The 11938-nt window shown below is 39.2% G+C and overlaps 1 long non-coding RNA gene across 1 annotated transcript; it reads right to left on the bottom strand.

Annotated features, from left to right (window-relative positions):
* Window positions 1–368: 368 nt before the first annotated feature.
* LOC134354253 (uncharacterized) lies at window positions 369–11690 on the bottom strand. The gene is made up of 3 exons (XR_010019748.1): window positions 11667–11690; window positions 2480–2543; window positions 369–430 (listed from the first exon to the last, which is right to left on the bottom strand). It is a non-coding gene; the product is annotated as an uncharacterized LOC134354253 (long non-coding RNA).
* Between the last annotated feature and the right edge of the window lie 248 nt (window positions 11691–11938).

The following is an 11938-nucleotide window of genomic DNA, read 5'->3' as shown; positions in this document are numbered from 1 at the left end:
ATAATGATTTCATAGTACACTACCCAGTTTGTTGATGTTCTTCATCTTTCTTTCGTCTCCTAGCTATTGTTTTTCCATTAGGGTTAGAGTAGTTCTGTGCTTTAGTTACTGCACTAGTATAAACAGGCCAAGATCCTTGGTCCAGATTCACAAGTTTGAATCCTACGTAATTAAATTAAATTTGGAATAAATAGTATAAAAATGATGATTGTGAAACCCTGAGAAAACATTTGGTTCTCTAATGTCCTTCGGGAACAGAGATTTGTCATCCTTACCCGACCTTCATCTGATTCCAGATCTCAAAAGTAGTGAGTAACTGACAATAAAAACTGGCAATGTCAGTAGCCCACATTGTGTGAATAAAGGACTCATCTAATTCCTGGTGGAAACATTCTCTTCTTCTTCCTCCATCTTTCCAGATCAGAACTTCCTGTGTGAAAGAAAATGTTTTCTTTTGTTTCCAGTAACTTTCCATTTGTAATTAAGACTGATGCTTCATTAACCTACATTTCCAGCATTCTGCAGGAACTCTTGTGTTCCATTAGCTTAACTCTTGCTGTATCTGTGTGGTAACTCTTTCAGTTTCAAAGGGACCATATACCCTTTTGCACCATGGGATTTCATAGGCTTACTCTATTTAAAGAATGGTTTATAAGCAATTCCTCCTAAAACATAAAATCTGACTTTTTCCCACATTAGACTCCATATAGTAACTACTTACTAATTCACAGCATTTATATTTCTTTATGGGCTCTTTGTGTTCTCCCCACAATTTACTTGCATCAAGAGCAAATGTAGCTACAAGACACTCAACCTACTAACGTCAATTATTAGCAACACACACACAATGCTGAAGGAAGTCAGCAGGCCAGGCAGCATCTACAGAAAAGAGTAAACAGTCGACATTTTGGGACGAGACCCTCCATTGATGCTGCCTGGCCTGCTGAGTTCCTCCAGCATTTTGTGTGTGTGTTGCTTTGGATTTCCAGCATCTGCAGATTTTCTTGTGTTTGTGAGTATCAACTATAACTATCTGAGCCTCAGCTCTAGTCTGCCTTGTCAATTTGAAAAAACCCATATATCCTAACTCCTTTGCCATCAATTAGCCACTCCACTAATCCCATAGAAACAAATGTTACAGCTTCACAGTAAAACTAGATTTCAAGTTGTCACTTTCTGAAATCTGAAGTCCACTTCTCCAGACAAAATGTTATGTGTACTCCCTGTTCAAAAATTGACAGCCATCAAACCCAGTGTTTCAGAAGAGGAAAAAGTATCAATTATTTATGACTGGAGAAGAAAACCTGTGGAATTGGTTGCACAGTGAATGGCGGGGCCCTGGGACTGTTGTGGAACAGAGGGATCGAGGCATGAGTTCCTGCAAGTGGCAATATAGTTAAGCAGGATGGTGAAGGCGTATGCCATGCTTGCCTTCATCAGTCAGGGCAATGAATATAAGGGTTAGGACATCATGTTCCAGCAATACAAGACGTTGGAGAGATCACACTTGGAGTATTGTGCACAGTTCTGATCACCATCCTCTTGGAACAAATTAGTCACAAAGTGAGGGAGAGTACAGAAAAGATTCATGAGGATGTTGTGAGGACTGGAGAGCTTGATTTATAAGAAGAGAGTGGAAAGGCTGAGGGGTGACCTTACAGACATTTATAAAATCACAAGGAACATAGAAACATTTGTAGATATGGTTTACGGTCAGTCTTTTTCTGTTAAGGTGAAAGGAGAAAGATTTGAAAAGGATCTGATGGTCAGTTTCTTACACACATGAGGATGGGTGGATGGAGCCAGCTGCCAGAAGAAACATTAGAGGTGAGTAGAATTACAACATTTAAAACTCATTTGGACAAGTACACAGGTGGGAAAGGTTTAGAGGGATATCAGCCAAATAATACTATCTCAGGAAAGCACCTTGGCCGGCATGGATGAGATGGGCTGAAGGGCCTCCTTTCATGCTCAATGACTCTAATAGAGGACTCAGCTCCTCATATGACAGTCCTACCATCGTAACAACCCTATTTGCTTCCGTCAATCATATAATATTGTAAATAAATTATCTAAAGCAATCCATGTATTTTCAATGATTTACACCTCCCACCATAAATCTCTTTAACATTTTTATTACCCAAGAAATGGAATAATCAATTTTCAGTCTTTAAGTGCACTGTTAATAAGAGAGGTAATGCTTGTTTGCATTTTTGACATTGCAATAGATTTTAGTTATGGGATTTCCCCTATAAGCAATTGTAATTTTGAAAGTTTTCCACCTTCTTATGCATCAGTCACCACAATAGTTCAATCTTCTCTTTCACTAATGAAAATTACTCCCTTGACATTCACTGTCCTTTGCTCATGAAATAAACATACTGATATCTCAGACCGGAGAAGCAGCATATTTTGTTTTAACCAAACAAAGCTAGAATTGTAGAACGTGCTTTGTATCAATAAGAAGTTGATGGCTCACCCGTTGTTTAATGTGTTTCACCTTGACTTTTTTTCTTCATTTTCTCTGGAAGATTATCGGTAACCTGCCTTGAGAAAACAGATGACATTATCTCCACCTTGTGGTTAAAAGAAATACTGCACATCATTCTCTTCTGCATCACAAAGAAACCAAGCTAAATTTTCCATTTGCTGATGATTTGCCCATGCGTGCCACTGACTTACACCTTAAGTGTGGCATTATTAGCAGAACTCAAAGTGGTCTTCCTGGTGTGGAATTCTTAGTCGGAGATCCTGTGGCATGGTAGTCTTTCATGACATACACTCATTAGGGGGCAACCAGAGTAATATCACTTACAAAGATGCTGGACAAAAATCTTTGACAGGAGAATAACCTGGATCAGTTGACAGTCAAAGCTATTAAACAGAAATCAATATTCCTGAAGGTCTCTAACATTCAAACATAGCTGAAGATAACAGAATCTAGTTTAAAACAAAACTTTTAAAGGAAATAAAATGTAATTAAAATAAAGCATCAAAAAATATAGAAATAATTTAAATAAACTCAAGCATTTCAGTATGGGACCATAAGATGATAAGACATAGGAGCAAATTAGGCCATTTGGCACATCAAGTCTGGTCCCTTATTCCATCATAACTGCTTTATTATGTTTATGGTCCTCTCAACCCCATTCTCCTACCTCCTCCCCGTTAGCTTTGGGCTCACTTACTAATCAAAAACATATCAATCTCCACTTTAAATATACCCAATGACTTTGCCTCCACAGCCATCTGTGGCAATGAATTCCACAGATTCACCACCCTCCGGCTAAAGAAATTCCTCTTCGTCTCTGTTCTAAAGGAGCATATTTTCTATTCTGAGACTGTGCCTGGTGGTCCTAGATTCCCGCACTTTAGGAAAAATCCTCTCCACTTCTCTGTTTAGGCTTTCAATATTTGATAGGTTCCAATGAGATCATCACCTCATTCATCTAATGAGGTGAGTATAGGCCCAGAGATTTACAGGAATGCCTTCAGTTGAAGAATTGCTGCTGTTCAAGAAGGCAGCTCACTATCATCTTGTCTAGGGCTGCAACTAATGAGCAACAAACACAGAATTTGCCAACATTGCTCACATTCCATAAATAAGAATTTAAGGCTTTCCTGCCCAAACAGATTTGTATGGAAAATCTAAGGTTCTTGCACAGTAGCAGATAGTAATGCTGCCATACAGCTCCCATAAACCAGGTTCAATCCCAAAATCCAATAATGTATGCAATGTATGAAGTTTGCAAGTTCTCCAGATGGGTTCCTTCCCAGTTCTCCATTTCTTCCAACACCCTAAAGATCTGCTGGTAGGTTAACTGGCCTCAGGTGTAGTTTGTTGCAGGAAAATTGAGGAAGTCAATCTGCTTGAGAGAGAGAGAGAATAAGGTATAGGGAAATAAATAGTTGAGGGGAAATGATAGGAATCCTCTGAGATCTGGCATAGACTTTGTGAATGGTGTCCTTCTGTGTCATTTGGAAACATGTGAAAATAGTGCTACAGTACGTCATTAGCAACATACAAAACTGCCAGTACTTCTCCAACAAGTCTCTCAGCCATCAGATATTGAACATCTTATCCAATAATTACACCAAGGAAAAACTGTTTTGGCAAAATTATGTAGCCCCATTATTGACTGAACTTCAAGATTTCTAAACTAAATAAAATAGTGCTTATTTTTATTTATCTTCTATTGCAAGTGGCAGAAACATATTTAATCCTCCTGCAGATATTATATTAACTCCATCTGCAAGTGTAATTGTTTAATGTATCTTTGCTAAAAATGTATGCTGAGAATCAGATTGATTATAACTGCACTCATTTCCAAATTTACAATCAAGTAAGACATGAAGGAAGATTTTCTAGGCATTTCTGGATACCAATGTACAGAGATGTTCTATAGACTACAATGATAGATAAATATTAACCTGCTGTTTGTCTAGACATTATTTAATTTACATTACTAATTGTCTACAATATGACCCAGTCATTCAGTTGCTTTCTCATCAAAACCTCACATCTTTTTATTCTAAACTGAATTGCCAAAGGGTTTCCTTACTTTTCCATTCCAGTTAAATTTCTCCACAACTTCATTCCATTCACTCTTTTAAAGCTATTCAGTTTGCCTTCTGACCGCTAACATACCTCTCCTTAGACTATAATAATCCATTATTACCATCCCTTTCCACCCTGTGGGCATTCAAAACTCCTGAAATAGATGCGCAGTCAACTCGTCTGTGCCAGACTGTCAGTTACAGAGTGGTGACAGTTAAAGTACAGAGAGGAGACTCTTCCTAATTCTGGCCATACTTTAGGAAGGTAAGTGTTCACGCTCAATCATTCCAACAGAAATAAATACTAGACTTGCAATAGGGACATGCCCTCTTCTCATTACTACCAACAGGGAGGAGGTACAGGAGCCAGAAGCTGCCACACACTCACCATCTTAGGAACAGCATCTTCCCTTCTGCCGTCAGATTTCCAAATGGTCCATGAACCTTGTAACTTACAATAAATTTTTATGTTGCACTGTAGTGCTGTCACAAAGCAACATATTTTACAACATATGTCAGAGATAATAAACTAAATTCTGATTCTGATGCATAGAGTCTGAAATTTATTGATCAACAGATGTTGTCACTCTGCCGCTGAATTCCCTGTGAGAAAAGGTTTGGTAATTCTTATTTTTTAACAATGTTATTTCAGTTTATTGCCATTAATCTGTCTCAAGCTTTTAATAAGCTTTAATTAACCTTTTTTTTATTTTACTATGTTAATTATCTGTATCGCTTCCATGGTGTTTAAAAACATTTGTATAGTAGTGAAATTTAAAAGCAGTTAAAATTATTTTTAGACTGTGACAAAACATAACACTCTGCTCCCAATTTTCCCTTCTGGAATATTCTAGAGTGGATCCTATGTTTTATTTCTGAACTCCATAGATCAGAAGGTGAACAAGACCACCTGGACATCTGAACTAGGTGGGATTGTGTAGGGTGGCATAAAGACACTGACTCCAGGTTGCTTAAAAATTCAGAATTCTCTGCCACCAATAATCAACAAATCCATGATCAACAGATCTCCTTTTTGCTGTGTCAGACACCAGAGCAGAGATAGCTGCAGTATAAATCAGATTTATGCCTATCTGATTAAAAAAAATCTACCTGTTGAGTTCCCTGCTAAATTGTGACAAGTACTATACCAAGCTTACACCTGTCGTGATAATGCCAGGGACGCTTACTACTAATTAATTCCTCCTAAGTCAACTAAATCTTGATATAAAACGCATTATGCATTATCAGTTGTTAAGTATCAGAGTGAGTTGACCAGTAGAATAAAATGATCCATCCCGATGAAAAGAAAATTAAAAATTTTGATGACAACAACTTTAATTGGCTAATGCTCTTTTCAGAATAAAATGCACTTCATGGGATAGATGACGGAAGCCTGGCAATAGAGAGGCTTCCTGAGTCAGACTGTCATAGAGCACAACAGCACAGAAACAAGTTCTCCGCACTGAACTATTTTTCTGCCTTGTCCCATTGACCACGCCTGAACTATAGCTATTGTGCATTTAATATTCAAGTAATATTATGTTGGTTGATAAGCATTCTTGTTCATTTAAACAATTCATTTCAAGAATAAATACCTGAATTGTGTATGTAGCCCTCCCATCCATGTACGTCTCCAAATTTCTCTGTTGAAATCAAACCGACATCCACTACTTCCACTGGAAGCTCATTCCACACTCTCACCTCCCGCCGAGTGAAGACATTCCCGCTCATGTTCCTCATAAATGTTGTCACAGCATTGTTGCAGGAAAGCAGCTCCATCACCAGGCACCCCCACCACCCAGGCCATGGCTGCTGCTATCAGGACGAAGGTACAGGAGCTTCGGGACTCACAATGCCAGGTTTAAAAACAGTTATTACCCCACAACACACATCAAAGTTGCTGGTGAACGCAGCAGGCCACACAACCTTCAGTCTCTTACATAAGACATAGAAGCAGAATTATGCCTTTCAGTCCATCGAGTCTGCTCCGCCATTCCATCATGGCTGATCCCGGATCCCACTCAACCCCACACACCTGCCATCTTGCCATATCCTTTGTTGCCCTGACCGATCAGGAAACTATCAACTTCTGCCTTAATTATATCCCTGGACGTGACCTCCACAGCAGTCTATAGCAAAGCATTCCTCAGGTTTACTACTCTCTGGCTAAAAAAATTCCTCCTTATCTCTGTTCTAAAGGGTCACCCCTCAATTTTGAGGCTGTGCCCTTTAGTTCTGGATACACCCACCAGAGGAAACATCCTCCCCACATCCACCCCATCTAGTCCTTTCAACATTTGGTAGGTTTCAGTGAGATCCCCCAGCATTCTTCTAAATTCCGGTGAGTACAGGCCCAGTGCTGCCAAACGCTCCTCATATTTTAACCCCTTCATTCCCAGAATCACCGTTGTCAACCTCTTTTTTGTACCTAAGTGGCTAACTTCACTCAACTTCACTTGCTCCATCATTGAAATGTTCCCACAACCTATGGGCTCATATTCCACAACTTTTCATCTCATGCTTTTGATATTTATTGTTTGTTTATTTATTATTAGCATTTCTATTTTTAGTTTTTGTAGCTTGTTGTCCATTGGTTGAAGCCTCAAGTTGGTATGGTCTTTCATTGATTTGATTATGGTTATTATTCTATTATAGATATATTGAGTATGCCTGCAAGAAAATGAATCTCAGAGTTGAAAATGGTGACATGTATGTACTTTGATAATAATTTATTTTGAACTTTGAACTTTAAACAGTTCACCTTTCACGTTAACCCATAACCCCCAGTCCTAGTCTCACCCAGCCTCAGTGGAAAAAGCCTACTTGCATTTAGTGAACTGGAGCCTAAAGTTACACAGATGAGGCCAATGCCAGCACATCCTTTCATAGATAAGTGGCCCAAAACTGTTATGTTTTGTAACTCCAGAAACTAATCAATAGAAAAACATGGCAGCTGGGAAAACAGATCTACTTAGTTTTACTTCATTGAGGTGCTCACAAAAAATGTGACGTTGTAATGATGTATGCTATTCACGTACTTGTTACGTATAAACAATAACAAATTATGCAAACAATGTTTAATCTATCAATATATTTACAATATTGTTTAAATATTACTGAAATATTAAATACACTACAAAAACTACTGACAATACCTCAAGTACGGTATGACCAATGCCTCATGAAGCCTCAGCTTCACATCCTTGCTTTTGCATTCTCGTCCTCTCAAAATGAATGCTACATTGTATTTGCCTTCCTTAACCACCGACTCAACCTGCAAGTTATCCTGTAGTAAATCCTGCACGAGGACTCCCAAGTCCCCTTGCACCTCTGATTTTTAGATTTTCTCCCCATTTACAAAATAGTCCACATCTTTATTTCTTCTACCAAAGCGCATGACCATACACGTCCCTACATTATATTCCATCCGCCAGTTCTTTGCCCATCCCCCCAATCTGTCTAAATCCTTCTGCAGACACCCTGCTTCCTCAACAGAACCTGCCCATCTATTTAGCTTCTATTGTCTGCAAACTTGGCCACAAAGTCATCAATTCCTTCATTGAAATTATTGACACATAACATGAAAAGGAGCAATCCCAACACTGACCCCTGTTGAACACCACTAGTTACCAGCAGCCAACTAAACAGGTTCACCTTTATTCCCACTCTGTGCCTTCTGCCAGTCAGCCAATTTTCTATCCATGCTAGAATCTTTCCTATAGTACCATGGCTCTTACTTTGTTAAGCAGCCTCACATGTGGCATCTTTTCAATGGCCTTCTAAAAATCCAAGTAAACAAATTTCACTGACTTTCCTTTGTCCATTCTACCTGTTATTTCCTCAGAGAATTCCAACAGATTTGTCAGGCAAGATTTCTCCTTAAGGAAACCATGCTGACTTTAACCTATTTTGTCGTGTGCCTCCAAGACCCCTGAAACTACATCCTTAATAATAGACTCCAACATCTGCCCAACAACTGAGGTTAGGCTAACTGGCCTATAATTTCCCTTTTTCTGCCTCCCTCCCTTCTTAATGACTGGAGTCATAGATGGGCAATTTCACTAAATTATTTAACTCGTACTCCTAATGGAACTTTTAAGTTTATATATATAAGTAAACAACGAACATAAATATAAAGCAAGAAGAGACAATAAAACTTCCTCAACCTACCCTGATAATAAGACTGCAGCTGAACCTCTTCTTCAAAGCTATATTTGTATCTCATCCCCACAGTCTTTGATTTTAAAGTACAGTTAGTCTCAGTCTTCAATGTACGTAACTACTGAGCATCCCCAACCCCTCAGGTTAGAGAATTCAAAAGATTCACAAACTACTAAGTGAAGAAATGGCTCCACACATCAGCTGTAGTTCCTGCCCCATAATCTCAGCACAACCCTCTAGTGCTAGATTCGCCAGTCAGAGAAAGCAGCCTTTCATTCTCTATTCTGTCAGTTCAGGTTCGATTCTTATGTTCCATTTGCTGATTTCTCTCATCTCGAATGTACACAGGTAACAGCACTCCATTCCTCAATAAATATTATCATTTTGTTTAAGCAGGATTACAAAAAAGTTGTCATAAAATATATTTTCCTGTAGTAATTTGCAGGCTGTGCGGCACTGAAAAATACATGTGCAACTTTTAATCCGGGTATTCATTATACTAATATTTTCTTAATTAGGTGATCATTGTTTGAAGATGTTCTACTTCGGTAAGCAACCATTGAGATGTTCCTAGCGGTAAATTAGCCTAATGTGGTTATTGGTGATTCAGAGCTGAAAATTGAAAGTACAATAATATTTTGTATAAGCCGTGGCCCTTATTTCTCCTGTACAACTTCATTTAATAATTCCCACCTACACATTCATGCATTCAAATAATATGAGATAGTTTGACCAAAAACAATCAACACTCAACTTTGGCAGTTTGTGGGTGGCACAGTAGTATAGTGGTTAGCCCAACGTTTTACAGTGCAGGAAGCCCAAGTTCAATTCCCTATACTGCCTGTAAGGAGTTTGTACATCCTCCCTGTGAGTTTCCTCCAGGTGCTTGGCTCCTCCCACAGTCCAAAGACATACTGGATGGTAGATTAACTGCTGATTGTAAATTATCCTGTGATCAGGCTAGGATTGCTATGCAGTGTGGCTCGAAAGGCCAGAAAGGCCTATTCCATGCTGTATCTCTGCTCTGTTCTTCCTAGATACCTTGTAGGCAACCGCTCCTGTCATTGAGATAACTTCCTATATTTGTTATATGATGTATACAGTTCTGAGTGTGTATATAACGTATACACTTCCTTCCTGTCATGCACTGGAGTCTATGAAAGGATGAATGGATCACAGGTAAGGATAAACTTGGGACTTCTTCCAATAAATTGAATTATTCCAAATGGAAGTCTTTCAGCTGAAAATCAAATCTTATAACCAACCAAAGTTTACATTGAATTTACAATTCTTTATTAGAAATAAGTTATGTCTGCACATTCAGCAGTGATGATATTGTAAGTGGGAATCTATAACTTGTGTTTCTTTAAAATGGTGTTAGAACAGAGAGAAGTTTAACAGTAAAAGTTATGGAATAGAAATTCAGCTCCAAAAGCAGATGCATATTTTCACCAAATTATGCTAATTATGAAAAGAATTTTCTCTGCACTTTTCACTTAAAGTTGTGCTCAGTTTACTAAAGTAATTGCTTTAAAAATATTGCTCAAACAAAAAGTGGTGATGAGGTGTGCTTTGATTGACACTTCTAAAAATGCAAGAAAAACATTTATAGCCCCAGGGTCAACAGCTGTGGGTATATATGTATTGGTAACATTGTCATACGGCAATCAGCTATAAAATAAACTAGAAAGAAACTTAAATTCATATCAATATGTACTAAAGGTCAAAAGGGCAGCTGAATTTTGGAATCTTGGCCAACGTTTACAATGAACACAAATTAGAATGCTGACTCATCCTGGAACATGATCTGTTTACTTCACAAGGCCTGCGTCAGATCAGATGAGATTTTTTAAAATTTATCCCATGCACACTGAAACCAACAGTGACATTTATTGTTTGCATAACAACCAACACACCTGAGGACTGGGGCACCCCACAAGTGTCACCACACATCCCAGTGCCAATACATTCCATGCCCACAATATTCAGAAAAACAACACAAGCAACAACAACAAGAAGAGCAGAAAACAAAACAATAACAGAAAAACATGCCACTTTTCTCTCACTGCTCCCCCCATCCGCTCACCCACTCAGAGTCACAGACACAGCCAGGCCTCCACCTCCATGATAAGCTACCTTTGGGCCTCCAACCTTCAGTGGACTTGCAGACTTGCAGACATCAGGCCTCCAGCTTCCACAGTGGACTCGCAGACTCACAGACCAAGAGCTTCAGCAATTGGCCCCCACTGACAGAACTCAGTCATCAGGCTTCAATCTTCGGTATTTACCCCACGATTTTTAAAAATTTCTTTATAAAGATAGAACGCAGAATAGGCCTTTCTGGTCCTTCAAGCTGCACCTCCTTTCAACCCCAAATGTAACCTTAGTCTAATCATGGGACAAATTAACTTCCTAACTGTTAAGTCTTTGGACTGTGAAAGGAAACCAGAGCACCTGGAGGATACCCAAGCAGTCACAAGGAGAATGTACAAAAAGAGACGAGACTTGCCAATGATGGGGCCTAAACGCCAGGCATCAAACTCTGGACTCGCCGACCTAGGGGATCACCAGACTTCGTACCTCCTGCCCGCACAGCCACACAGACCTCTGATCCCAGGCCCTGACGACCTTGGGGGGGGGGTGGGGAGGAGTCACCAGCCCTCGTCCTCTCTCTGGTCTTTGTTCTCAGCATTTGTCCACCCAACATCTTTCTGTGGCAATTGCTGGCCTTTGATCATGGAGCGCTCTGACCTAGACGCTAACTTCCCTATATCCCTGGCCCCTAACTCCTCCTTCTGTGCCAAAAACAATCCCTATGAATGTTAAAAACAACTAATTCTGAGTAATAACCTTGACAGGCAGAAAGCTTCATGCAACAGTGCTCTTAAAACAAAATGCAATTCAGTTCAGTTCACACGGAATGCAACTTATACATAAGTTTCTCTGACCTTTGGAATTATTTATGATACTTCCAGCTAATCTATACTAACAAGGAAACAGGAAGTGCCAAACAGAAATTCCGGGTCAGATAGTATTCTACCTCCTGTTTTAATTGAAACTGGAAAACCGGATATGTACCGTGAGATTATCCAGTATTGTTTTGCATTTACAGTTATTGCCTTCTGATTCTCTTTTTTATCTATATTTTTATCCTGACCGGCAGTACTTGCTGGCTATAGAAGCTAGCATCATCTCCTTTGGATCTGTATGACCCAGTCAT

This window comes from Mobula hypostoma, chromosome 11, assembly GCF_963921235.1.
Source record: "Mobula hypostoma chromosome 11, sMobHyp1.1, whole genome shotgun sequence".
NCBI lineage: Eukaryota > Metazoa > Chordata > Chondrichthyes > Myliobatiformes > Myliobatidae > Mobula > Mobula hypostoma.
This window is presented reverse-complemented; position numbering and strand designations above follow the sequence as displayed.